At 39.6% G+C, this 25,415-nt stretch overlaps 1 protein-coding gene across 4 annotated transcripts in view; it reads left to right on the forward strand.

Annotated features, from left to right (window-relative positions):
- Positions 1–25,415, forward strand: part of SETD2 (SET domain containing 2, histone lysine methyltransferase) — a 153,693-nt gene that overhangs the window by 1,441 nt on the left and 126,837 nt on the right. The gene's annotated exons all lie outside the window — the stretch shown is intronic.

The following is a 25,415-nucleotide window of genomic DNA, read 5'->3' on the forward strand; positions in this document are numbered from 1 at the left end:
GGGGGGGGGGTCTGGGGGGCACTCTCCCTGCCACCCGCCCAGGGGGTCTATTTGTGGGGGACTGGGGGTCATTCTCCCTGCCACCCCTCCAGCCCCCAGCGTCTGGGGAAGGCAGGGTGGGTCACTCTCCTTGTCAGCCCCTGAGAGTGTCTGGGGGGGGTGGGGATCGTTCTCCCTGCCACCACTCCAGGGGTTTGTTTCTGGGGGAGGTCATTCTCCCTGTCACCCCCCAGGTGTGTAGGGGGGGCAGGCTAGGGGTGGTCATTCTCTCTGCCACTCACAGCTCTCCCAGTGAGGCTCTTTCTCCACTTTTTTGTGTGTGGATGATTAAATGGCTCCTCTCCCTGCCTGCTGATTTGTGAATCGTCCCCAGTTCCCTTAGGGATGGGTAACAGGTTGGGACTCAGGCTCTGGCCAGGTAGGTGAACATGGCATTCTCAGGGAAATACTGAAGTTGAACTAAAGCCATGTTGTGCCCCTGCCCCATTTTCTAGCTGAAGGGAAAAACGGTCAATGAGATACAAGCCTGAGGAGGGGACAGACTAATGGCTGATGTTTGTTTGTTTTTCTCTCTGCCAGGGATTTTCACCAAAACATACACACACAACAATCAGCATGTCAGGGCTGCTGGTTTCATCGCCTCTTGGAGAAGGTGGTTCAGTAGCTAATAGTGTTTTTCGTCTTCTTCCTCAACAGTCTAACAGTTAGCTACTGGTCCTGAATAATATTTTGTGTTTATAGCATGCTTTGCATCCTGAAGGATCCCAAAGTGCTTCATAAACTTTATACATGCAGCATCACTGAAATGCAGTCACCTCTGGGATGGAAGGAGGCAGACAACTGGCACATAGCACTCTTCCAGTGCAATAGTTGGATGGGTGTGAAGGGTAAAAAGGGATCTTTTGAACAACAGTGCAAACCTTTTAAGCAAAATGCTACAAGATCTCTAATGTTCAAGGAGAGCAGACGGGATTTATGTGTCACCCAAAATGAGGTTTTGCTGAATGATGCTTACATCTGATGCTTCTAAAATTAGTAAAATGCCAAGGTTTTCAGTTTGAATTCAGGTTCTGTTTCACTAAGCCTAGGTCATAGGGTCTCTTATTTCTTCTAGCAAATGATGAATAGGTGTATGTAGAAGTGCTTATTCATAACAGATAACCCTAATCGTTGGTGTAATTTTTGGCATTCCAGGTCATTTCAGTATTAAAATAAGTAGCTCATATTAAGTCCATACATGTTAAAAAACCTATTTATCATCTTGCATAGTCACCAGTCACTTAGAACAATCTCCAAACATATTTTAAACCCGATTTATAAAAATTCATATTGGCTTTATTTAACAACTTTTAGTTACAAATATTTCTTTAATATTTTATCACAACAGGGGTTTGTTATCTCTTAATAAATTTATGAAGGAGTGAGATTTTGAAAAATCTTCAGACAAAAGTTATATGTTAGAGAAGCCTTTTGAAGTGTGGTCATGGAAAGAATCCATAGAGAAGCTGTCTTCCCAATCACGCTCCTGTGTACTAGATCCTGGAACCTTGTTCTTATACATCTGATCAGTGTTTCCCACTCTGTTAAAGCAAGTGTTATATCTTTTTCAGGCACATGTCCTTCTATAAAGCAAAAGGTGCATATGCTTTATAAAGTAGATCAGTCATGGCATCTTCTTTAGAGGCAGGAATGCTTTGTCTTTAATAACCTCCTTCCCCTTTCTCAAATGTCACATTTTAAAAAATGCAGTGCATAGCATATTCCAGTAGCCAGTTGAGTATTTTCAAAGCACAGTTGTCTGTCATGTTGGAGGACCCAGGTTAAAAACAAACCATGATAGCTGAAGGATATTTTATGCTGCTGTAGAAGATGGCTTCCTCCAAATATGGTACCCCTGCAGGGTACAAACTATCAGCCTGTATGCAGACTTGTCACTGACAGATTTCTTACCCTGTTGCTCCAGAATTTCTGTTCGTCCCCCTTTGACTGGGAGATTAATTGCATTAGCTACAGGGATAACTAACAAGTATTTCATTTAATGACCTGTCTGAACATTCTTGAATTTCTTGTAGTGTTTAGGTGTAGTTGCTGTGAAAAGAAAGAGGAGATGCATTTTCATATTTTGAAAAAGCAGGATTTGTAACTTTTAATGTATGAAATGTATACATAAATAGTGGTGTTTTGGAGAGTGACAGTAATGGCTAGTTGACTTGAACCCTTAACTGGAGACCAGCAAATCAATAGGCTTGTACCTAGTGCAATGGTTTTTCATAATGGGACTATTGCTGAGTGAATTTTGCACTAGATATATTAGACTGAAGGGAGCTGTTTAATCACATGGTTGGCTGTTATATTTGTAAGTGCCAAGATATTGATCTTGGGTGTACAGTGATGATGCCACTGATTTGAGTTTTCTTGTAAGGAATTAAGGTCCATTTACATCTGCTTATGTTTTATGGTACATATTCCTCTCAACAGTAAAATTTACAATTTTTGTGAAATTCCCAGTACAATAACTCCAATTCATGTTGCCTTTATGTGAAATAGAACTTGCAGTATATCTGGATAACTGCCTTATAGACAGTCTTTCCTAATTTTTGTGTCCAGATTCAATGTCACATTCACTGTAAATCTGTCTGGTTTTTTCCTGTAAATTTGCGTAGTGTTGACTTTGATTTAGCAGTGATATTTGACAAATTAGTTATTTTTGTTTATTTTGAACTTGGATAGGCTGAAGTGGGAGGAAACATAACCTGTATGTGAGTAAAGTTACTAGTGAGTGTATAGGGCTGCTAGTGGTGCAATTAAATGCTGGACAAACTATTTTCTTAGAGAAGAAATTCAGTTTATTTTTCAGTTCAGTTTATGTATTAAAATACCCAGTGAATTGAAAATGCAAAAACATCTTAAATGTGCCAGATTAAAGCTGACACTTTTGTGACACTAAATATTTGCTCAATGTGAGACAAATTCAGAGAAAATTTGTATAGTTTACTTTAGATATTTGTAAACCATTTATTACACCTGGAAACTAGAATACACCACCAAGAATTGCCTGCAACAAAAAAGCAGAATAAATTAACACATTTGAACAGTATAAGGCTGAAATCTGCACTTGTTTCTTGTTTTGCTCTCTGCTGCAGGTTATAACTTGGCTGTATCTTCTTCAACTTTACTGCCAAAGGCCCCTGACCTAGATGGGTGACACTGCCCATCCACACATAAAGGTCTGCCTGTATGGATCACCCTACAGCAGAAGTTCCCAAACTTTTTTTTTTTTTTTTGCTGCACCCCTCTCTTTGGAGATTCATGTTCCACATGTGCCCCACTTAAGATAGGGGTAAGAGGGGAATTGGATGGTGCAGGGTTTGGAGCCCCTGGAGGGAGTGGGGGGAATCCCCAAATGACCAGCGTGTACAGGGAGGAGGCTCGTGCACCCTGTTTGAATCCCAGCTGCCCAGAGCAGTTACTCATGCGTGCGCAGCGGTTCCACCCCCTCTGTGCATGCATGCACAACGCCAGGTGTGAGGTTTCTGTTGTGGGGCTGGGACATGTCTGTGGTGCTATGGTTATGTTGATTCTAAGTGCAGCCACTAGGGTTGGCGGGGTGAGCGTTTGAGAGTGGAGGAAGGTGTGGGTTCTTGAGAAGCAGGCTGGCAGTAAAATGGCAGTACTGCACTGGGTGTGCTGGGTAATGCTTCATTTTTAACCAGTCAGGTCCTTGCATCCCCCTGATAACCTCAGTGCACCCCTCAGGGGGGCATGCCCCACAGTTTAAAAACCAGTGCCCTTCAGGATCAGGGCCTAAAACTATGGTATTCAAAATTGATAGATTTTTAAAATATTTTAAGGAAATGCTTAGTCTAAAATTTGAGCTTTATAGTAGTTGCCATGACTTTATTATTTTTCAAAACTTGTTGCTATTATAAAGACTCCTGGGCAATTTAGTACTGTTTGTGGGTAGTGTCACTTTGGGATTTGGTTACTTCTTTCTTGTTGGCAGCTGGATTCTATTTTCTTTTCCCCAAGGGAAAATTATCGGTAGCTTAGTACCCTCAACACAAGGTAGACGCTCCTGGCAAACACATTGTAGGTGGATATAGTTAAATCAGAAAGGTAGTTCCCTCAATTATGTTGTTATAATGCATCAGGGAGACACTAATGCAACTGAAAAAGACTTATTTTACAGCTGCCTCTCCTTTTGATCACTCTTCCTTATTAGAGAGACTAATGGTCTCCCAGGGCATGAAACTGAGGGAGGAAACTTGGCTGTTGTGGCATGTGAATTTTTTTTAACTACATTCTTGATATTACTGCACTGTGTCACTTGCTTCTCTAAGAAAGAGCTATTTTAAAGAAAAAAAATGACATGTAATTATATGATGCATGTACAACTTAGATTTTGAGCCTAATAGCCATAAAAACAGATAATTTGTAGCTTGCAGGTGCAAGTTTGTATAAATCTTTTTATTAAAACATCTCAATGTTGTTCAATAAATAAATTGAAACCAGGCAGAAAACTGTCAATGCCCTAGATTTCTGCTTACATCACTTATAATTGGAGTGCTGTGTATAATTTTAGGTCCTTTTTTATTCTCTCAGGCAAGTCAGTCTTAAAGAATGAAAGCATCCGAAGTGTAGTATATTTTCAAATGTATGTAGCATTTCTGTTAAATTATGCAATTAATGTACCCATTGTTTTCTATTTCCAGAATCTGTATATATGCAGTCTGTAATTTTAGGACACACTATTCTGTTTTTCAAAACCTTGAAACATAAATTTCTGCAGGCACAAATTGTATTGGGCAAGACTACTTTGGTACTCAGTACACCTCTACCTCGATACAACGCTGTCCTCGGGAGCCAAAAAATCTTACCACGTTATAGGTGAAACTGCGTTATATTGAACTTGCTTTGGTCCACTGGAGTGCGCAGCCCCGCCCTCCTGGAGCACTGCTTTACCGTGTTATATCCGAATTCGTGTTCTATTGGGTCGCGTTATATCGAGGTAGCGGTGTATTTTTTTCTCTACAGGAAGGGATACACAATGAATAATAATAGACTTGAACCTCCCCCTTTGTCCCCAAAATGCTTGCTATAAATTCAATGCAGTTCTCTTGTGCCCCTGAAATGGACACTGTGAATCTTGTCATTGCATTGATAACTAGACTGCATTGGGGTGGCTAATCATACCAATTGAAGGATTAATGAGGAATCAGTTGAATCCAGTACATTTGTTCCCATTTTGAATGTAAATACTTACAGCCAAAACTTTCAAACTTAGAGGCGCCTAACTTTAGGCATCCATCTCTATTTAAACACCGTAAGTGGCCTAACTTTCACTGGACACCACAGTTCCAGCTGAAGTGAGATACACTGAACATCTGCAGCTTTCACTGAAAATGAAGCCACCTCTATTTTAGTCCCTGAATATGGATTTTAGGTGCTTAGCTTTAGGCAGCCAAGTTTGAAAATTATTCCTGTGTGTCTGTGAGGAGGACAGTACTTGCATAATGTCCGACCCTTCAGTTACTTACTAAAGGTGTAGTGCTTGCTTCAATGGGACTACTCTCAGGAGTTGAGTCGGCACCTAATCGTAAATGTTTTCAAGATCAGCCCCATAATTTAAATTAGATATAATTGTCCCACCCAGTTTGAACATATTTTGAGGTAATGTAGAACAGAACAGTGCACAGTACCCAGTTGTGGGAAAATAGCTTGCTGACTTGTTCATATAAGCAGGTTAAGTTATTTGAATAATTCATTAATTATCTGCAGACTATTCATGTGGTAATTGTATGTTAAGTTCCCAGCTAGAGCTGTACTTTATGAAATCATCCTGTGTAGCTTAAATTGTACAGGTGTTACGGTTCTCTAACTGGAAACTCTGTTCTGGATTTTACAAAAAATGATCCTGTTCTCTGGACTTGGGTAGAGAACTAGTTGAGTGATATTACATGAGGCGATTTGCTGATCACTTTGCACTTTTATAATAGGACAATAAGCTTATGGTGTGTAAAATGGTACTGTATAACTTGCGTTCTGTCATGCTCTAACCTAATTTTTCTTTTTCCAACTTCGTGTTCTCCAACACTTAATTTTCTTTCTTTGAAAAATAAAAAATCTATTTACAAATCAGAGCTGGACTTCTCTTTCCTACATTAAGAATTCTCTTCCCTTTTCTGTTCTTGGGTATCTAACTTTTGAGCTCCCTCACTTTTTCTTTTCTTTTTGGCAGATGGAGGGGGATTTCTTGCTCTGCGCTTTCTCCCCTCCATTGCTTGTCCTGTTTCTCTTCTTGTTTCTTATACAGCTTCCACCTTAGACATCTCCCCTGTGTCTCCCTTCCTTGAAGGAAGGGACACAGTCAACTTAAAATTAAGTTAACTGAAAGAGTATAAATTACACTATGTTTCAGATACACCTCTACCCCGATATAATGCGACCCAATATAACATGAATTCACATATAACGCGGTAAAGCAGTGCTCATGGGGGCTGCGCACTCCGGCGGCTCAAAGCAAGTTCGATATAACATGGTTTCACTGATAACGCGGTAAGATTTTTTTGGCTCCCAAGGACAGCGTTATATTGGGGTAGAAGTGTACTTCATCTACCATTGAGTTCCTGTGCCAATTTCTGTAGTTTTACAATTTTCCCTCTATTTTTATAAGGTTCTTTGTTTTCTGCTTCTGGTGTAAAAGATTCTTACAAAAAGGAAAACTGAGTGTACACAAAATGGCTGTCAAATGCACAAAGTAAACAAACTAGGAATGGAGAAATACTCCCCCACCCCCCAGCTTCCAGTGATAGTAATTCTAGGTGTGTGGTGACAATAGACTGAAGTGATCTAGGTTGGGAGTGTCCCTTTGACATGGGATAGTTCTAGAAAGTGGAAGGAAGGGAATGGAAGAAACAGGTGAAATGGCATCCGGAGAGTAGTTGCATAATTAGGTGTTCAGTTTGATTGTTGTTGTCTTAAAATGTGTGTCCTCTGAATGTAGCCGCTTTTGAGCACTTCAAAATAATTATTTTGAACACTGAATAGTGTTTAATATTTGCAGTGACATGTGTATTTGCTTTTACATTGTAACTGCTCCATGCTAAGTGGCATGACCAAGTCAGTAACGCTTTTTTCTTTGTAACTACGGTAAATGTTATGGATGGATGAAAAATAACAAAAGCAGGAGTTAAGGTTGCTAGTATATCCTAGCTGTTGCTAGGTATTGTAGCACATACAATATGTTTTCAGGCCTCTGATTAGCTGGACAAACCATTATGAGACAGATGCTAAAATCTGAAGCAGGTAAAAAAGCCTTTTTCTGCCTGGCTTTATTATGGTGTGAAGCCCTGTCCCATTGTGGACAGAAACAGTTAGCATAGTATTTTAATTCTTTAAATACTTTCTGGTTTTATAGGTCTAACATGTCAGTAACAAGTTAGACTTCAAAAGTATAAAGGGCAGAACTCTTAAGTAGCCTTAAGTATATATGTATTGAGGAATCTATCTATACGATATACATGTAGTATCCTAACTAATAACGAAAAGTGTTGCCTCTGCAACAAGGATGAACTAACAGTGCAATGAGAAATTTAAGTGTAATTTCCTGAGTTGCATGGTCGTATGTGTAAACTTAATGCTGCATTAAAAATAGGTTGTTTGCATTTAATTATGCTTAATTTAAAAGAAAAAAATGGATCCTGGTTGCACTAGTGGAGTTGTGCAACTTCTGTGAGATCACGTCATAGGTGTTAAAGTTGACTAGTCTGTTAGTTACTGACTGACACTCAGTACCTACTGGGTACGCTGGACAGTTATGCAGCTGGTTCTCATAACTCCGTAATTCCATAGGCATTACTTTTACTATGCATGGGCAAGCCCATTTTTAATTGCTTGTATCTTGTTAATTTTCAGTGTATGCTGATGGGACCCAATATTCCTCATTGAGAACTAATCACATATGAAACAAAGTCTAGTTCAATTACCTAAGCTATTTGTTTTTTAAAAAAAGTTTTGGAGTAGAAGAATCACCTTCTCCCACCTAGATTACTCATAAATATCTAATGGATTTTTCTATTTTCCCCCCAAAATCCCATTTGAGACTAAACAGGCAAGGTTTTGCAGTTGACAAGGAGAAATTGACAGTTCTGAGTGGAAATAGTGTTACAGTCAGACATGTCAAACCCGCAAAAAAAGGCAGAAATTGGGCTTCTTTTTGGTTTAATTGTCTTGTGAGTTGCTTGTTGGCTAGTTTTTGGCTTGTAGCTTATTGCTTGTTTGGCTTGTAGCTTGTTTGGCTTGTAGCTTCTTTTTTTTTTTGATCGGCTCCCGGCAAACAGCGGCAAGGGGCAAAGTGGGGAGAGAGGCATGGGTGCACGGTGGGCCCACCACAGTCCCAGACTGCACGCCGGGGGGATCAAGACACACAGAATGTTGGGGTTCTTAGGGTTTAGCTTGTTTTGGCCTTGTTTTGAATTGGGATTAGCTTTTTTTGGGGATTAGCTTTGTTTATTGTGAAAGTCGGGGTACTTATTTAACCGTGGGAAAGTTGGCAACTCTGGCTACAGTGAAAGTAGTGAAGCACTTGCAGTTGTAATTAGAATACCCTTTAATAGCAGTGCTGATACCTTGCAGAAAATTCTGAAGACCAGTGTTTAGAAACCTGCATAGCCTATTTTCATTTTCACTTCCTTTATTATTTGTTACATTTGCATAAAAACAGGATATGTTAAGTTTCTGCTTCTACTGTAGTTTGCCCACCTGAAATCAGCTTCTGTTGATTGTTGCCACAGCAACCATGGGATGTTGGGAACTGTACCTGTCTGAGGGCAGTAATACACTTCATATGTTTGCCCAGAGTGTTTAACTGTATTTTCAATAACTTGGTTCTCCCCCCTCCTGCAGTGGTGGGCTTTACCAATAATTTATTTCAGATAATCCAATTGTTTAAAAAAGTAATGCCTGGAGTTTAGATTATTTTAAAATTTGTAGCCCCTTGTGTTGGAGGGGAGGGAAGAGTGACTTTCAAGATGTGTGCTGTTGCTCACTGAACACAGTCGGCAAGTTTTGTAATATAAGCTTAAACTTTATTTATCACATAAGAAACAACAATGTAAAACAAGGATTTTGGATTCTGTACTGAAGCAGTGACCTGGATAAAAATCTGGCTGGGGTGGTACATAGTTCATAAATGGCAGCAAAGGAGTAAGTGATGTCCCTCAGGGCTCTCTCTATATAGTGGCTAATCTCAATTTTATCTGTAAAACCAAAAACATGTATCTAAACTTGCTGATGCCTACATTGGGTCTGTCATAAGTACTATGGAAATGCAGATTTGCAGAAGGATCTGAGAAGATAAGCGGCAAAGGCAGTCTTCTTATCAAATGTAAGGACCAGCATTTGGTGAGATGAGGTGTAGTAGGCAGTGAATGGGTAACATGCTAGAACTGGAATTTAGAAAGACCCTAAGTGTGTGAGTAAATATTGAATTGTATGATACTGCAGGGAAAGCAAATGGTGTTTGGATGCACTGGGTTATAAAGGAAGGGACTTAGGATTCTGCTGTAGAAGATGCTTGAGGCCACATCTAGAATACCAAATGGAGTACTGATTTTTGAGGCCATCTATGCATTGGAAGACATACAGGGGAAAGAAAACATTGACTAATTTGGGGTAAAGCCTTATGAAGATAGGCTTCAAGACCTAAACATGGTCAGACTTGAGATAAATTTACTTAGATCTTAAATAATCCAAAAACTCAGACCAGAACCTACGTAAAAATCTCTTCTTGATCTGTTAACAGCATTGATAACCCAGGGAATGATTTAAATTAGAGTTTAGTTTTTTCATCCAGAGGTCAATGATCTTAGGAATCTAATTAATGATGGGGATTATTAAACTATTGGCAAATTTATTCTAAGGTGTGTGTGTGTGTGTGTATGTATATATATATATACACACACATAATTTGTGTGTGTGTGTGTGTGTGTAAAATAATTTATACGGCAATCTGTTGAACTCTCAGTACTGAAAAATACAATGAAAACATTCTAAAAGTGAATGCTCTTAATTTTAAGTTTGACATGGAAAAATCTTGGAATATATATGAAAAGTGTGTGCTGGTTGGACTGCAGAGGATATGATTAGTTGAGTCTTTAGTTCTTTCCCTTTTGGGAGGAAATAATGGGAACAAGGGCTTACTTATCATTAAAGTTGATAACTATGTCTAATACCTACCACAGATAGTGTAAGTTGACACCTTGATATGTCAGTGCTTTGTCTGTTTTGAACAATCTGGATTTTTCCCTCATCTTTGGTTCCTGACCATTTTTACAGTTTGATAGCATTTGTTTTGTCATGTAGTTCTAGGGTAATGATGAACATAAAAACTTTCTGCCTTTTATTAGAGACTAAGTAATGCATGTGTAACACCGACAGATCCCGGGCATCGGCGGGCGGGATCGAACCTGGGACCTCTGAAGCTTAGTGCATGCACCTCTACTTCATGAACTAAAAGCCACATGGCTCTTACCTAATGCTGTAGTAAACTTGTTAATCTCTAGAATGGTCTAGGTGCTGCTAGAGGGGAACAGAGCACCACATCAAGCAGGCATAGGTTACGCATGCAAACTGTATTTGTTAAAGTAAATATCTGCGGGGGGGAATTATGACAGGTGGGAGTGATGTATATGGCTATAATTTCCTGGCCTATCAAACTGATTTTTTTCATGGTACAAGGTGGGTGAGGTAATATGTTTTATTGGACCAACTTCTGTTGGTAAAAGTGACAAGCTTTTGAGCTACACAGAGCTCTTCTTCAGCTCCATGATTTTTCATGGTTAGACAGCTTGATTGCCTTTAACTATGAATCTTATTTCTTGCCTGTCACTTAAAATGTTTCCTAGACAGGCAATTTTGACCCCTAAATATCTTTAATGTATGGATGAGCGGACTTTGCGTTCACGGGCTGACGGAGAGCCTTTGGAACAGTGAAGAAGCATCGGGAAAGGAGACTAAACATGTTGGCTCAATCCGGAGGAATACTGTACTTGTCCAGCCCTCAGAGGAGATTGCAAATGTATATAATAGAACCCTTCTGCTAGAAGGAGCCCTGCAGGGAGGACCCAATTGTTTTCTTCAAGACAGTGAGGAAAACAAATTGCAGGTGACACATCAGAGCTGCACATTATTATTAGGCTTGTCTAGTCGATATGTTTGTTTTGCAGGGACCTTGAGATTCGTTAAATTTAATGGCCAAAACCTTTTTTTTCCCTTGCACAACTGTAAACATGCTCTCTGAAGCCATTAGTGCCAAAGAGTTTAAAAGTATCCCCATTGATTATTCCGTGTTTCAAAGGCCAGCTTGAAAAGGGCCGGCTTTTGGGAGGAGCGTGTTGGTATGTATATTCAAGTATCAAATCTGCAGTCTAAATCCTAACTGTTTATGGAACTCAGGAAATCTGAAAGATCCTGCCCAGAAATGTTCAGCTTGAATCCATTTTTGAATCTTTTAACAAAGTTACTTTAAGACTAGTCTTATTTCTTAGTTGATGTTAAGAGCATTAAAATGACTTTTCTTCAAGTGGCACAGACAAGTCTAGTTTTCCTTCCCGTTAGCAAAAAGTCTGTCTACACATGGCAAACATTCCTTGACATGGTGGTGGCCAAACTTTGTTACAGCATGGTCTAGCTAGCTGCTATTGCTGTGTCCTTACTATTTTTCAGAGAACTACCCTTCATTCCATTGGCACATCTCTACTGGTAACAGTGATGAACAACCTTAGTGTCAAACAGCTGCTATGGTTTTAACCACTGTGACTTGTGGTACTTTGTCTACTGTTGCTCCCACCATTGCTCGCGGGGAATATTTTAGAAAAATTGCTAATATAGTTAGGTCCAAACAATGTTATCACAGGTTATGAAACCAGGTGGAGGTACAGACCTGGTTTAGAGCATGCGCCTTAAAAATTGTTTATTGGTATTGATCTTGTTTCATTGTATTGAGAACATTTTTTTTTAACCTGGTTATAACACAATTTCGCTCAGTCCACACTAGTAGACCAAACTTTCAGTATAACCAGTTTCAGTTTCTACAATGTGTAAACTCGGCTTATACAGGATGGTTCACTGTTTTTTGCTCTGGGTGGGGTGGGGTGGGTGGGGGGAAGAAGCATGTTTCTTTAGTACCTTTTGCCTCCATACCAAGAAACGATATCAACACATTGCCCACATAACTGTTTACGTAGAGCTTTGGTGATTACATGAAACTGTCAGGGTGAGTTTTGAAATGGAAGAAGCTATGAGCAAAAAGCCAGTTGGTGGCAGCTCAGACACTTAGATGAAACATTGGAGCAGTTTACAAATAGCTGCCATTTGTTCATTAATGAAATTGAAGGGGAAAACACGTACTACTAGCAATGTAAGTCCTCACAAGTGTTTTTGAGAAGTTCTCTTCATATCCATGTGTGGATCTTCAGTTTGCATAATCATTGCCCTTTGTGGTATAATGTTGTGTTTTTCTCTTTAGAATTGTGTTACTTCCTCTGGTTACGTGTCAGTTTTGTGGCCATGAGGGTTTTTCTTTGCATCTTTTCTGAGCTCTCACAAGTTTGCGTCTGATCTAAATAAGCTTCTCATATAGTGTCATAATTTTAGGAAAGCCATTCTGCCCTAGGGTAACCTTATTTTTTTATTTTTAAAATGAATCAGAAGACAGAGTAGAGCTTACATTATGAAAAGTATGTACCAACCCCTTCCTTATGGTATTTCAAGCGATTGTTTGCACAAACAGGAGATTGAATGAACTTTCAAAAATATTTCCAAAGTGAAAAGCTGAAATGGTTTTCCTATAAAAAAGGACATAAAAGGACACTTAAGATTCTTTCCAAGATCAACATTTGACTTAATTTTTGTCTTTAGCTGTCTTTGCAAAATTCAGGTAATTCTTCATGGCCTTAATTTTAATTCTTTTCTACTATATATGCTCAACACTTAGAAATAATCCTATAGGAATAAACAGGGTGTACCCAGTTGAGGAAATCTTTTTTTATTTTTTGTTTGTATTAAAGTAGTGCCTTGAGTCCTAAACCAACATCAGGGCCTTGTCGTGCTAGGCGCTGGGCATAGAAATAGTAAGAGACAGTCCCAACCTGAAGTGCTTTCATTATAAATAGACAAAAAAAAAAAAAAGATGAGAGAAAGGGGTAGAACATACAAGCATAATATTGGGAACTGGGGTAGGGAGATTGAGTGAGTTGCCCAAAGTCACACAGAGTGTCTATGGCAGAGCTGGGAACTGAACCAAGATTTCCCACATCCCAGTCCAGGCCTTAACCATTGGATGTAGTTTTTAATTTCAAGCTTCCAAGGAGTTTTACAAATATTTAAAAGGGCAAAGTGGAAAGTACTAGGGACATCATGAATTTGCCATATCTTTGTAAGTACCACGTTACTTTGATTAGGAGTATGTCACTGTCTTTTTAATGTTACACTTGATTTTATAGCTCTTCTTCTTGTGACTTTGTATCCCAAAGGAGAGATTTGAAAACAGTCACTTTAGTGTGTCATCAGGGAATGTTTAACATAAGAACAGTCATACTGGTTCAGACTAGTAGTACATCCAGGTCAGTATCCTGTCTCTGATAGTGGCCAGTGCCAGATGCTTCAGAGGGAATGAACAGAATGGGGCAATTTCAAGTGATCTGTCTTCCAGTCCCAGGTTCTAGAAATTGGAGAGTTAGGGACACCAAGAGCATGGGTTTGCATCCTGACCATCTTGTCTAATAGCCATTGATGGACCTATCCTCCATCAACTTATGATTCTTTTTTGAACCCAGTTATACTTTTGGCCTTCACAAAATTCCCCAGCAATGAGTTCCACAGGTTGACAGTGTGTTGTGTGAAGAAGTACTTCCTTATGTTTGTTTTAAACCTGCTGCCTATTAATTTCATTGGGTATCTTGTGTTATCTGAAGGGGTAAAGAATACTTTCCTATTCGCTTTATCTATTCCATTCTTGATTTTATAGCCCTCTATCCTATACCCCCTCTTAGTCATCTCTCTTCTAAACTGTACAGTCCCAGTCCTTTTACGCTCTCCTGATATGGAAGTTGTTCCATTCTCCTAATCATTTCCATTGTTCTTTTCTGCACCTTTTCCAATTATATCTTTTTTGGATGGGGCGACCAGAACTGTATGCAGTATTCAAGGTGTAGGCGAATCGTTAATTTACATAGTGGCATCGTGATATTTTTTGTTTTATTAGCTAACCCTTTCTTAGTGGATCCTAACCTTCTGTTAACTTTTTTTTGACTGCCACTGCACGTTGAGTGGATGTTTTCAGAGAACTAACCATGATGACTCCAAGATCTCTTTCTTGAGTGGTAACAGCAAATTTAGATCCTGTCATTTTGTATGTATAGTTGAGATTATTTTTTCCAGTGTGTATTACTTTGTACTTATCAACATTGAATTTCATCTGCCATCAGTCACCCAATTTATTGTGATCCCTTTGTAACTTTCTGCAGTCAGTTTTGGACTAAATGACCTTGAGTAACTTCGTATCGTCTGCAGTTTTTGCCACCTCACTGTTCATCCCCTTTTCCAGATCATTTATTAATATATTGAACAGCACAGGTCCTAACACTGTTCCTTGGGGGACCCTGCTATTTACCTCTCTCCATTGTAAAAACTGACCATTTATTCCTATCCTTTTATTCCCATCTCTTAACCTGTTACTGATCTGTGAGAGGACCTTCCCTCTTATCCCATGACTGCTTAGTTTGCTTAAGCTTCTGTGGCTTCAGTCAAGTTCTATATCTTTTTCTGTCTCACCTGCAGGTGGACTCATGACGCCTAATAGATAGCTATGGATTATTTGTTGTAGTGATGTAAGTGTACACAACACATTACAGATGTGGAAAAGGCAAGGTCCCTGCCATGAGGCACCTACAACCTACATGGACTATATGGAAGATGGGAGTAGCAATGCAAACACATTAAGGAGTGAAGATGTTGTTAGAGTTGGACGATTAATTTTCAATGGCTCTTCTGATACCTTGCAGTCCTTCCTGTCATCAGCAGTCGGTATTTCATCACCATGTGTGCTGTTTTATGATGGGGGAGGGGGTATGGGGAGGTAGAATTCTGGTACCAGGGTTTACAGAAAGTGAGATTGGTTTAAATTTAATCTCTGGCATTTAACAACCAGTAAAGGCAGTGAGAATGGTGTGTCTCCAGCTCTTGTACCCTCTAAGAGCTACAAATAAAAAACCCTCTGATATGTAGAGGAGGATGGATGGGGAGAGAACATTCCAAGGAAGTTGTGGACTACCCATGCTGTGTCTGAAATATTACCAGACTAGAAGTCTTCGTTTAAGATTATGTTGTGGATTTGTGGCTAACTAATTTTGATTTTATAATAATTGATTTTAATATCCTTTTCTTGCCTTTACACGCTGTCTCAGCTGGACTGTGTTGGTGTCTTTTTCGTTCTCCACCTTTGTTTAGTCATTGTGCATGCAGTCATTAATTTACTTGCAGTGTTCTCAGTAATCCTGTGCATGGCTGCTATGGCAACGACATTGCTTATGATGATTCCTGTCATGGTTTAAAAATTAAGCACTCATTTGGTTTCTTATTTAGACATCTCCTGGTGCTGAACTAAAGGGGGAGAGAGGGTGAGTTGAACAGAATTATCTTTAACAGTCCACGGAGATTTTAGATGATTTAAGGGGAAGTAGTGGGGGCATGTATTCTCCATTAGAACAAAAGACCAGAAGCCACTGAAAGCTGGTGGTATAATTCTGACTGAGTTTCCTGCTTCCTAGAGCAAAGTATCCTACTTGCTCAAAACTTGTAATATTTTAATATAAAAATGTACAAATAGCAGCTAATACATTTAGCTTTGGGGGAAATTACTGCAATTTTTCACATGTGCCTGCTTTCTTTGACCCACTTTCTGTTTGTGTGTCTTCTCAGAGTAGCAGTGAAAGGCTAACGCTTTTCATAACATGGCCATGGATCCATTTTTCATCTTCTCCTTGGGCTTCAACTGCTTCCTACCAAATCAGCGCAGCCCTTTATCATGGCAATCATCCTTCACCCCCTCACCTACTCCTACCACTCCATTTCCCTGACACACCTCCTCTGGAACCAGAGGCAGCATTTAATGGCTGCTAGGGTAGCGTTTTTTCTGCCACTACAGCTTTGAGGATGCCAGTTGGCCAAGAAAAGGCATTTTAGCTCATGCCAGTATCAAGCCTATATTCCCTCCAGCTGTGAAAGAACTGAGTTTAAACGATCATAGTAAAAAAAAAATTAGAGCTGTAATTTTTCCATATTGTGCTATGATGCCTATTGGATCTGTTCTTAATGGCTCCTGTCCATGTAGAGATACTGTGCATGTCTGAATTGGAAGCGGTGTCCATTTAGGTTCTTAATCATTTTAATATCTAGCAGTTGAATGGACAGTGTCCATTTGCGTGGCTCAAAAGTTGATCTGCCTCTTTCTCAGTTTGCAAAGTTCAGCTTTTTGTGTATTGAGAGAAACATTAACTCGGGGATTGCTGGGGTAATCTGTGCCAGTAGCTCAGCACGTGTAAGAAATCCTACACTGACATTCCAGTGACCATGCACGATGCCACGGAGCACTGATGTAGGATTATTATAGACCTGGCTAAAACATGAAGTTAAACATCCTGAAAATGTCAAGTACTGAACAAGTCAAGTATTTAGATAATGCTTTCCTTCAAAGTGTATGTTGAGCAACAGATCTTAATTTCCAGCTCTGAATGTTAGAGCCCGATTAAATGAGGAAAGGAGAAGGCAGGGCTGAAACTAAAGCCTTGTCTACACTTGACATTGATAACGAGCCCCTGGTATACCTGCATCAGTAGAAAATCTGTGTAGATCGGTATATGCACAAGTGGAGCTTACCACTGTGTGACACTGGGATAAACTGCAGCAGTGCAAGTTATTGCTTACAGCCGTTTGTCTTGCCCACCCTAGGGGTTTGTGCTGGTATCATTACATCAGTGGCAGGGCACATATGGTTGTAACCAGGCAGATTTCTATTGTGGACAAAGCCTTAGAAATTAGGAAACCCCCCTTGTCTAAAATCTCGGTTAATAACTTCCTTGGGAAGCAGGCATTTTGTTGTTATGAAAGTGCCTGTCGCAGCTCTGAAGTTAGGGCTGAGTTGATAAACAGGTGTGTTAGTGAGGACCGTTGTATGTTGTTTATACTAGCTGGGAGACAAGGGGCTGGTACAACAACCTGAAAGCAAAGTGTTACAATCAAGGTCAAGTATTTTGTTTTCTAAATGGAAAAAAATGTACATACACCTATAGTGACATATAAACAATAGTCTTCAAGGTATCCTCAGGTGCGGGATTTAATTAGGGGCTTGTCTACGCTACCAGTTGGATCGATGGGCAGCAATCGATCCAGCGGGGGTTGATTTATTGTCTAGTCTAAACGTGATAAATCGACCACCGATTGCTCTAGCGTCAACTCTGGTACTCCACCTCAATGAGAAGCACAAGGGGAATCGACGAGACAGCGTCTCCCGTCAACACACTGCAGTGAAGACACCGCAGTAAGTAGATCTAAGTCCGTCGACTTCAGCTACGTTATTCACGTAGCTGAACTTGCGTCACTTAGATCGATATCTCTCCCCACCCCCCATAGGGTAGACCAGCCCTAGAAAAGCACTACTTTTATTTTATTTTCCCAGGAATATCAGCTCAGAAACAGTGCTCAGTTTTAGTGAAGTTCCTCGGTTTTAAAAAGGTGCTCTTTGTTGAAGGAGGATAGGTTGATGTACTGGACTGAGTTGTGTAAACCAGAATAAATGAGAGGAAGAAGTGGAAAAACACCCTTCAAGCTTCAGTAGAAATGAGTACTCGACATCAAAACGCTCGTCCAGGTGCAGGTTGTATTTTGCCCCTATTATTGCATCCTCTTCATCCCTCCCCTCCTGGATACTAACCTTACTCCCTCAACTTCAGCTTCCAGAGTACTGCCACACAACTCTGAGGGAAATGACTGATTTTTAAAGTATCAGGGAGTAGCCGTGTTAGTCTGTATCTACAAAAACAACAAGGAGTCTGGTGGCACCTTAAAGACTAACAGAACATCTGTTAGTCTTTAAGGTGCCACCAGACTCCTTGTTTTTGATTTTTAAAGGTAGTTTTATGTACTCCAGTGTCTTGAAAATCACTGCACGTTGTTATTTAAGGTCACTGTTCATGGTGTTAGCAAATTATGACCTCATCAGAGATGGGGAGACAGGAAGCTGCACCAGCCTTATAATACAAATGTATGGATTCAACAAGCTGTTTCTTGTGCCTCTTTCTCCTTAATCTGACCTGGGATTGCTTTGTGCCTAACAAGGCCTCTCCTCCAGCAGGAGCATCTCTCATTCCCTATACAAGACTCTTTTCAGCAACTTCCCAGCTCAGCAGTAATAGCTCTAAAATCACATTTCTGTCTAAAATGTTTTAGCACTATTGTTACAGGTAGCCCCTAAGATTCCTGTAAATGAAAGATGAAAGAAAAATGAGTTCTTTCTTTTGATATACTTTTTGCATTTGATAGAAATGCGTGTGCAGTAAATTAGGCTGTTTTCCAGTTGTAGTTATCAAGGACATTCTTGTGGACTAGAAGTACAACTTTATCATCTGCGAAACAGTTCACAGTAATGTAGCACAACATTTATTAAATTTAATCATTGAAACGGGTACTAATTTGTATTATTGTTTTTAAATCTCCAGGCACATTAGGGATTAATTAACCAAACACATGATAAAACTTGAGATTTCTAAACTTTTTTTTTACTACCAGTTACATTTGTCAGTGAGTAACAGAAATAAAAATTAATAATTGTGAATTAGGTGTTTGTATTGCTTCTAAGCATGAATAATACCCTCTCATTTATTATGTCCAGCATCTCTGTAGTGGCTTCAGTATCATGTAAAATATATTGCTTGCCCTGATATAGATTCTATAATGTTAACTGATGCATTCACTGTGTGATATTATTTCACGCTGAAAATAAATATTATGGAAACTGGGTGGGTTGAATTGAGCAATAAAACAGAGATTCTTTCATGTTGGTTCAGATTCAGCGTAGGACAGTAATGACTGACAGGTGTTGCTGCGTGATGGTGATTCAGTGGTCTAGGTGAAATTGAGGGGTTCTCTTATTCCCAATGTACCGCTATTCATATCACAAAACTTACCAATGTCTATAGGCGCTACCAGGCATTCTTGCTGGCAGTGACATCAGTCAGGCCAAGGCTTGAATAGGTGTTGAGACTGAACACACTTTTCACTCACCCCCTGTCACAAGTGGTCCCACCAGGTCAAGATTGACTGCTGGAAGTATGAGGAAGGTTGTATTTCTGCTGCTCCGATTAGGGACCAAGGTTATAAATATTGTAGTATGCTAATACTGTTTATGATCCCAAACTTGGATTTTTTTATAAAGTGCTTGTGAAGAAGCACTCAAAAAATTGCAGATTCCCCTATTATTTGCAGTATGCCTTTCTTGTATAGTGTGGACTGCATATCTGCAGGGATAAGAAAGTGCAGTCCTTGTTATCTCTCTCTCTTGTTTTACTTCTATTTCCCAGTGCAATATTGTTAACACTTCATTCTTGAATATGCTGTGTGGCTGAGAATAGCAGGAAAAAAGTGCAAGGTACCTCTTCTTGAGGCTGAAGAGGTCTATTTTGATGTTGCATTGTTTACTGTCTTGAATCTGTTTTCCTCCTCTAGAAGCCACATAGCAAAGGGAGAGAACTTCTTCAAACTTGGATCCTTTCTTTCTCAATGAGGACTTGTATAAAACAAGTCAAATTGCAATTTCTAGTTTCAGATGTCTTCTGCAAATTAAAAAAAAAAAAAAAATCAGTATATTTTTTGCACTCACAGAACTCAAAAAACCTGCATGTTTAATTAAGTGATAAAAATGCTGGAAGCCACCAGAACCTGGTTCTATTAGTGGTTCTACCACCATCAGGAATTTTTTGGTAACATTGTCTAGTGTAGATAAAGCTTATAAGTAAATGACACTTGTGAGGTGGCATACAATAGAGGCAAAAGAAAGCTTTCATACCGAGTTGATAAACACGTTAGAAATGCCTGAGATGCTGTACATCGGGGGGAGGAACCTTCCTTTGTATTAACATGCCCATGACAGCCTGGAATGGCTAAGATGTTCCTTATTATGTAGTAGTTAGGATTTATATTTACTCTTAGTCAGTGGGGCTTGTGTGTGTATATGTACATTTACAAATCTCACCGCCACCTAATTGGATAAAAGTATTTTTCACTGTTGTGTAACTGTGACAGGCTGTCAGAATTGTGAAATATGGTTCTTTATTTTAATTTGTCTTAGCATAAAAAACTTTTTTAATTAACACTTGTAGTATTTTATACAGGATTGCAGAAGGCAAATAAAGGATAGTATGATTGAGCGAATTGCATCGATCAGAATTCTACCCACCTGTTCATAGCTGTCTTCAATTTAAAATGTGATTTCTACTTTAGGTTTTAAAATCCTCTTTTTTCTAAGAAAAAAACTTACAAAAATAAACTACCAAGAGGTCTCGGAGAAAAGGAAAAGTGTCTGATTTAAATAGAAACATGTTTTCTTTTATAGCTGAAGTTTAATAAAATGCAAAACAGGAAAACTTTAAGCAAGGTTGCTAGAAACATAATCCATTAACATGCCATCAGTAAGCCATTGTGGTTATAATGAAGTCATCAGGCTAATACCTTTTTGTTGTGCTTGTTCCTCTTTCATAAAGTTTACTACTATGCTCGTACTTAATATGTAGCAATATGGAATTTTCAAATGACTTTAAATCTAGTGTAGCCGGAATCTCTCAAACAGATTTCAACTAAAACCAGTGCAGCTGGTAACATTTAGAAGCCCATGCATATTTTTGATATGCAACAGAGGAGATGGTTTTAAATTTAACTTGCTATTGTTGATATCATGTGTCACATCTTCTCCTTCTTAAAAATATCCTTCAGGAAAACAGCAGCAGCAGGCTGAAACTGATGCAATCCGTACAATCCTGGTCAGTTTAAAGCTGTAGGTAATACTGGGTTATGGAGAAGGTGCTTTGTGCAGCAAGTTCAGTTCTCTGCTGACTGAAGTACTATGCAAGGGAGAAGATGTTTCTTATGGTCTCCCTCCAGTATGAATTAAATTTTTCAGATAAGATTCAGAGATTATACAAGATGCATAACAAAATTAGTTATATATACAGCATTCCTTTTACCTATTTATATTCTATCCAAAACCAAATTTATCTTGCATGATTTGTTCCCACCTTTATTGCTCTGTTCTGCTAATATACTTCAATTCTCTAGTAAAATTCAATGAGTTAAATTTAATGGACTGTAATTACTAGATCAGGATCCTTCTTTTTTTGGAGTCATTACCAATTTTGCTTTCTCCTGCTCTCCATAAATCCTCAGGCACCTCCCCAGGTTGCACATAGAACAGTAGATTCTAAAGTAAGTGCATGGTCTTTGTGAGGAGGGTAGTGGGAGCCCATCCTCCCAGACAGAGTGAAATGAAATACCTGAACTGTCTAGTTCACCTCTGCCAAAGAAATTGGTATAAACTATAGACATATGGAAAAATTTCTTTTCAAATGCTAGTGTTTTTCACTAGATGGTGATGATATCCTTAAACGATTGTTCTGATAATGTTTTATTTTTAGAGGACCAAATGGTTTGGGTAAAAAAATTGCAGGAAAACAGTTGGTGGTTGAGGGAAGGCATTTTAGAGTAGCAACATGTTCATTTCCTAATTCTTTGGTGGTTTCTTCCCCCACTAAATGTTCACTTTGCATTTGAAGGATTACAGTTAATTGTTTTTAATGGATGCACATACATGGTGACTGATTTGTTTAACCTGACTAAATTCCAGAGACCCTGTCAGGGAATTTGGTACAATACGGTAACATACCAGAACATCTGTGTTTTAAATCAAATTTTGATTTGCCAAAAAGTATATAAGGTGATAATTGTGGAGGTGGTTGCCACCAACATTCCAGGAGAGTATAGGTGATTCATGTACGGTCACGTTGTTTTTGTCAGGCAGATGTGTATGATGAATTGTGATATTGCATTAGAAGTGAGAACAAATTAGATATTCTCATTCATGATTACTGTTGCCAAAACAGCTTTCTTTGACTCTTTTATACTTTAAATATGTGTGCCAAATCTCCATCCAGTCAGTCCCCCATATTCTCAAGCATTACTGGGGCAGTGAGGTCTGGTGGCTAGAGTATAGCATTGGGGGTCAGGGTCCTGGGCTGTATTCCAACATTCACCACTGACCATGTTGTAACATTGGGCAAGTTACTTAATGGCCCTCTGCCTCAGTGTACCTCCCAGAAGTGTTGAGGCTTAGGGTAAAATGTTATGAGCATAAGTCTTTCTTTCACAAATGACTGCGATTTAAGGAACCTGAAGAGTATGTATGTTTTGTAATCAGAGGGTGTGATTACAGCTCCTGTTGCTATATAGAGCCTCTGCGTGGATACAAAATTTGTATCCGCATCCAGTCTGCAAATATGGTCCACGGATATCCGCGTCCAGGGTTATCCGCAGGTTTGCAGAGCTCTAGTGATGTACCCTACCTAGTTCGGGTTCCAGAGCAATACATTTGCAGCAGCTCAAGCTCCACTAGCCCAATGAGTAATTTGAATAATTATCCAATGTTCTAGGCGGGCCTATGCATCCTACACTGAAGCATGCACTGCTCTAGCACCAAGATACCTAAGCTATAAATGGAGCTATGTCAGCTGGAGCTGTAACCACAATCTGTGATTATAATATAGATGTACCCTAAAGCCTGGTCTACACTAGAGTTAAGCCGGCATAAGGTGCCTTACGTCTACCTAATTATGTCAGTGTCTACACTACATCCTTGCTCCAGCTGATGTAAGTGCCCTAGTACACTGTCATAACCCCTGCGTGTCTTGTGGAGGTGGAGTTAGGGTGACGCAGTGTCTATGTAGACACTGTTACTTATATAGGCTGTTTAATTCAGGCCTCTGCCGCACTGGGCTCACAGCTGGGGCGGTGAAATTGACAAAGGCTGGTAGGGTCCCTACTATGAAATTGAGCCCAGCACCAGGCTCACAGCTGCCCCCCACCCTCACCACCCCCAACTGTCAGCCAGGTGCCGGGCTCACAGCTGGAGCCCTTGCCCCCATGCCAGGGACAGCCCCAGCTGTGAGCCTCAATTATCCCCATTATCCCCCAAGTTCAATTATCCCCATATTGACTGGGTACATGTCACCTCAGGATGGGATGCAAAGATAGTTTCTTGACACCTTAAATGACTGCTTCATGGAGCAGCTGGTCCTGGGACCCACCAGAGGAGAGGCAATTCTTGATTTAGTCCTATGTGGAGCACAGGATCAGATCCAAGAGGTGAATATAGCTGGACTGCTTGGTAATAGTGACCATTATACAATTAAATTTAATATCCCTCTGGCAGCAAAAACACCGCAGTGGCCCAACAATGTAGCATTTAACTTCACAAAGGGGAACAACACAAAATGAGGAGGTTCATTAAACAGAAATGAAAGGGTACAGTGCCAAAAGTGAAATCTCTGCAAGCTGCATGGAAACTTTTTAAAGACACCATAATAGAGGCTCAACTTAAATGTATACCCCAATTTAAAAAACATAGTAAGAGAACCAAAAAAGAGCCAACATGGTTAAACGACAAGGTAAACGAAGCAGTGAGAGGCAAAAAGGCATTCGTTAAAAAGGGAAAAGTAAAAGTTAAATCATAGTGAGGAAAATAGAAAGGAGCATAAACTCTGGCAAATGAAGTGTAAAAATACAATTAGGAAGGCCAAAAAAGGATTTGAAGAACATCTAGCCAAAGACTCAAAGTAATAGCAATTTTTTTTTAAGTACATCAGAAGCAGGAAGCCTGTTAAACAACCAGTGGGGCCACTGGACGATCGAGGTGCTAAAGGAGCATTCAAGGACGATAAGGCCATTGCAGAGAAACTAAATGAATTCTTTCCATCGATCTTCACAGCTAAGGATGTGAGGGAGATTCCCAAACCTGAGCCATTCTTTTTAGGTGACAGATCTGAAGAACTGTCCCAGATTGAGCTATCATTATAGGAGGTTTTGGAACAAATTGATAGATTAAACCGCAATAAGTCACCAGGACCAGATGGGATTCACCCAAGAGTTCTGAAGGATCTCAAATGTGAAATTGCAGAACTACTAACTGTAGTCTGTAACCTATCATTTAAATCAGTCTCCGTACCAGAAGACTGGAGGATAGCTAATGTGACGCCAGTTTTTAAAAAGGGCTCCAGAGGTGATCCTGACAATTGCAGGCCTATAAGCCTGACTTCAGTACCGGGCAAACTGGTTGAAACTATAATAAAGAACAATATTGTCAGACACTTAGATGAACATAATTTGTTGAGGAAGGGTCAACATGGTTTTAGTAAAGGGAAATTATGCCTCACCAATCTACTAGAATTCTTTGAGGGGGTCAACAAGTATGTGGACCAAGGGGATCTAGTGGATATAGTGTACTTAGATTTACAGAAAGCCTTTGACAAGGTCCCTCACCAAATACTATTAAACGAAGTAAGCTGCCACGGGATAAGAGGGAACATGCTCTCATGGATTAGTAACTGGTTAAAAGATAGGAAACAAAGGGTAGGTATAAATGGTCAGTTGGAGAGAGGTAAATAGAATGGAGCGAGGTAAATAGAGGTGTCCCCCAGGCGTCTGTTCTGGGACCAGTCCTATTCAACATATTCATAAATGATCTGGAAAAAGGGGTAAACAGTGAGGTGGCAAAATTTGCAGATGATACAAAATTATTAAAGATAGTTAACACACAGGCAGACCCTGAAGAGCTACAAAAGGATCTCTTAAAACTGGGTGACTGGGCAACAAAATGGCAGATGAAAATTTAATGTTGATGAATGCAAAGTAATGCACATTGAAAAGCATAATCTCGAATATACATATAAAATGATGGGGTCTAAATTAGCTGTTACCACTCAAGAAAGAGATCTTGGAGTCGTGGATAGTTCTCTGAAAACATCCACTCAGTGTGCAGTAGCAGTCAAAAAAGTGAACAGAATGCTGGGAATAATTAAGAAAGGGATAGATAATAGGACAGAAAATATCATGTTGCCTCTATATAAATCTGTGGTACGCCCACATCTTGAATACTGTGTGCAGATGTGGTCACCCCATCTCAATAAAGATATATTGGAATTGGAAAAGGTTCAGAAAAGAGCAACAAAAATGATTAGGGGTATGGAACGGCTTCCAGATGAGGAGAGATTAATAAGACTGGGACTTTTCAGCTCAGAAAAGAGACAGCTAAGGGGAGA

This window comes from Trachemys scripta, chromosome 2 (genome assembly GCF_013100865.1).
Source record: "Trachemys scripta elegans isolate TJP31775 chromosome 2, CAS_Tse_1.0, whole genome shotgun sequence".
Lineage (NCBI taxonomy): Eukaryota > Metazoa > Chordata > Testudines > Emydidae > Trachemys > Trachemys scripta.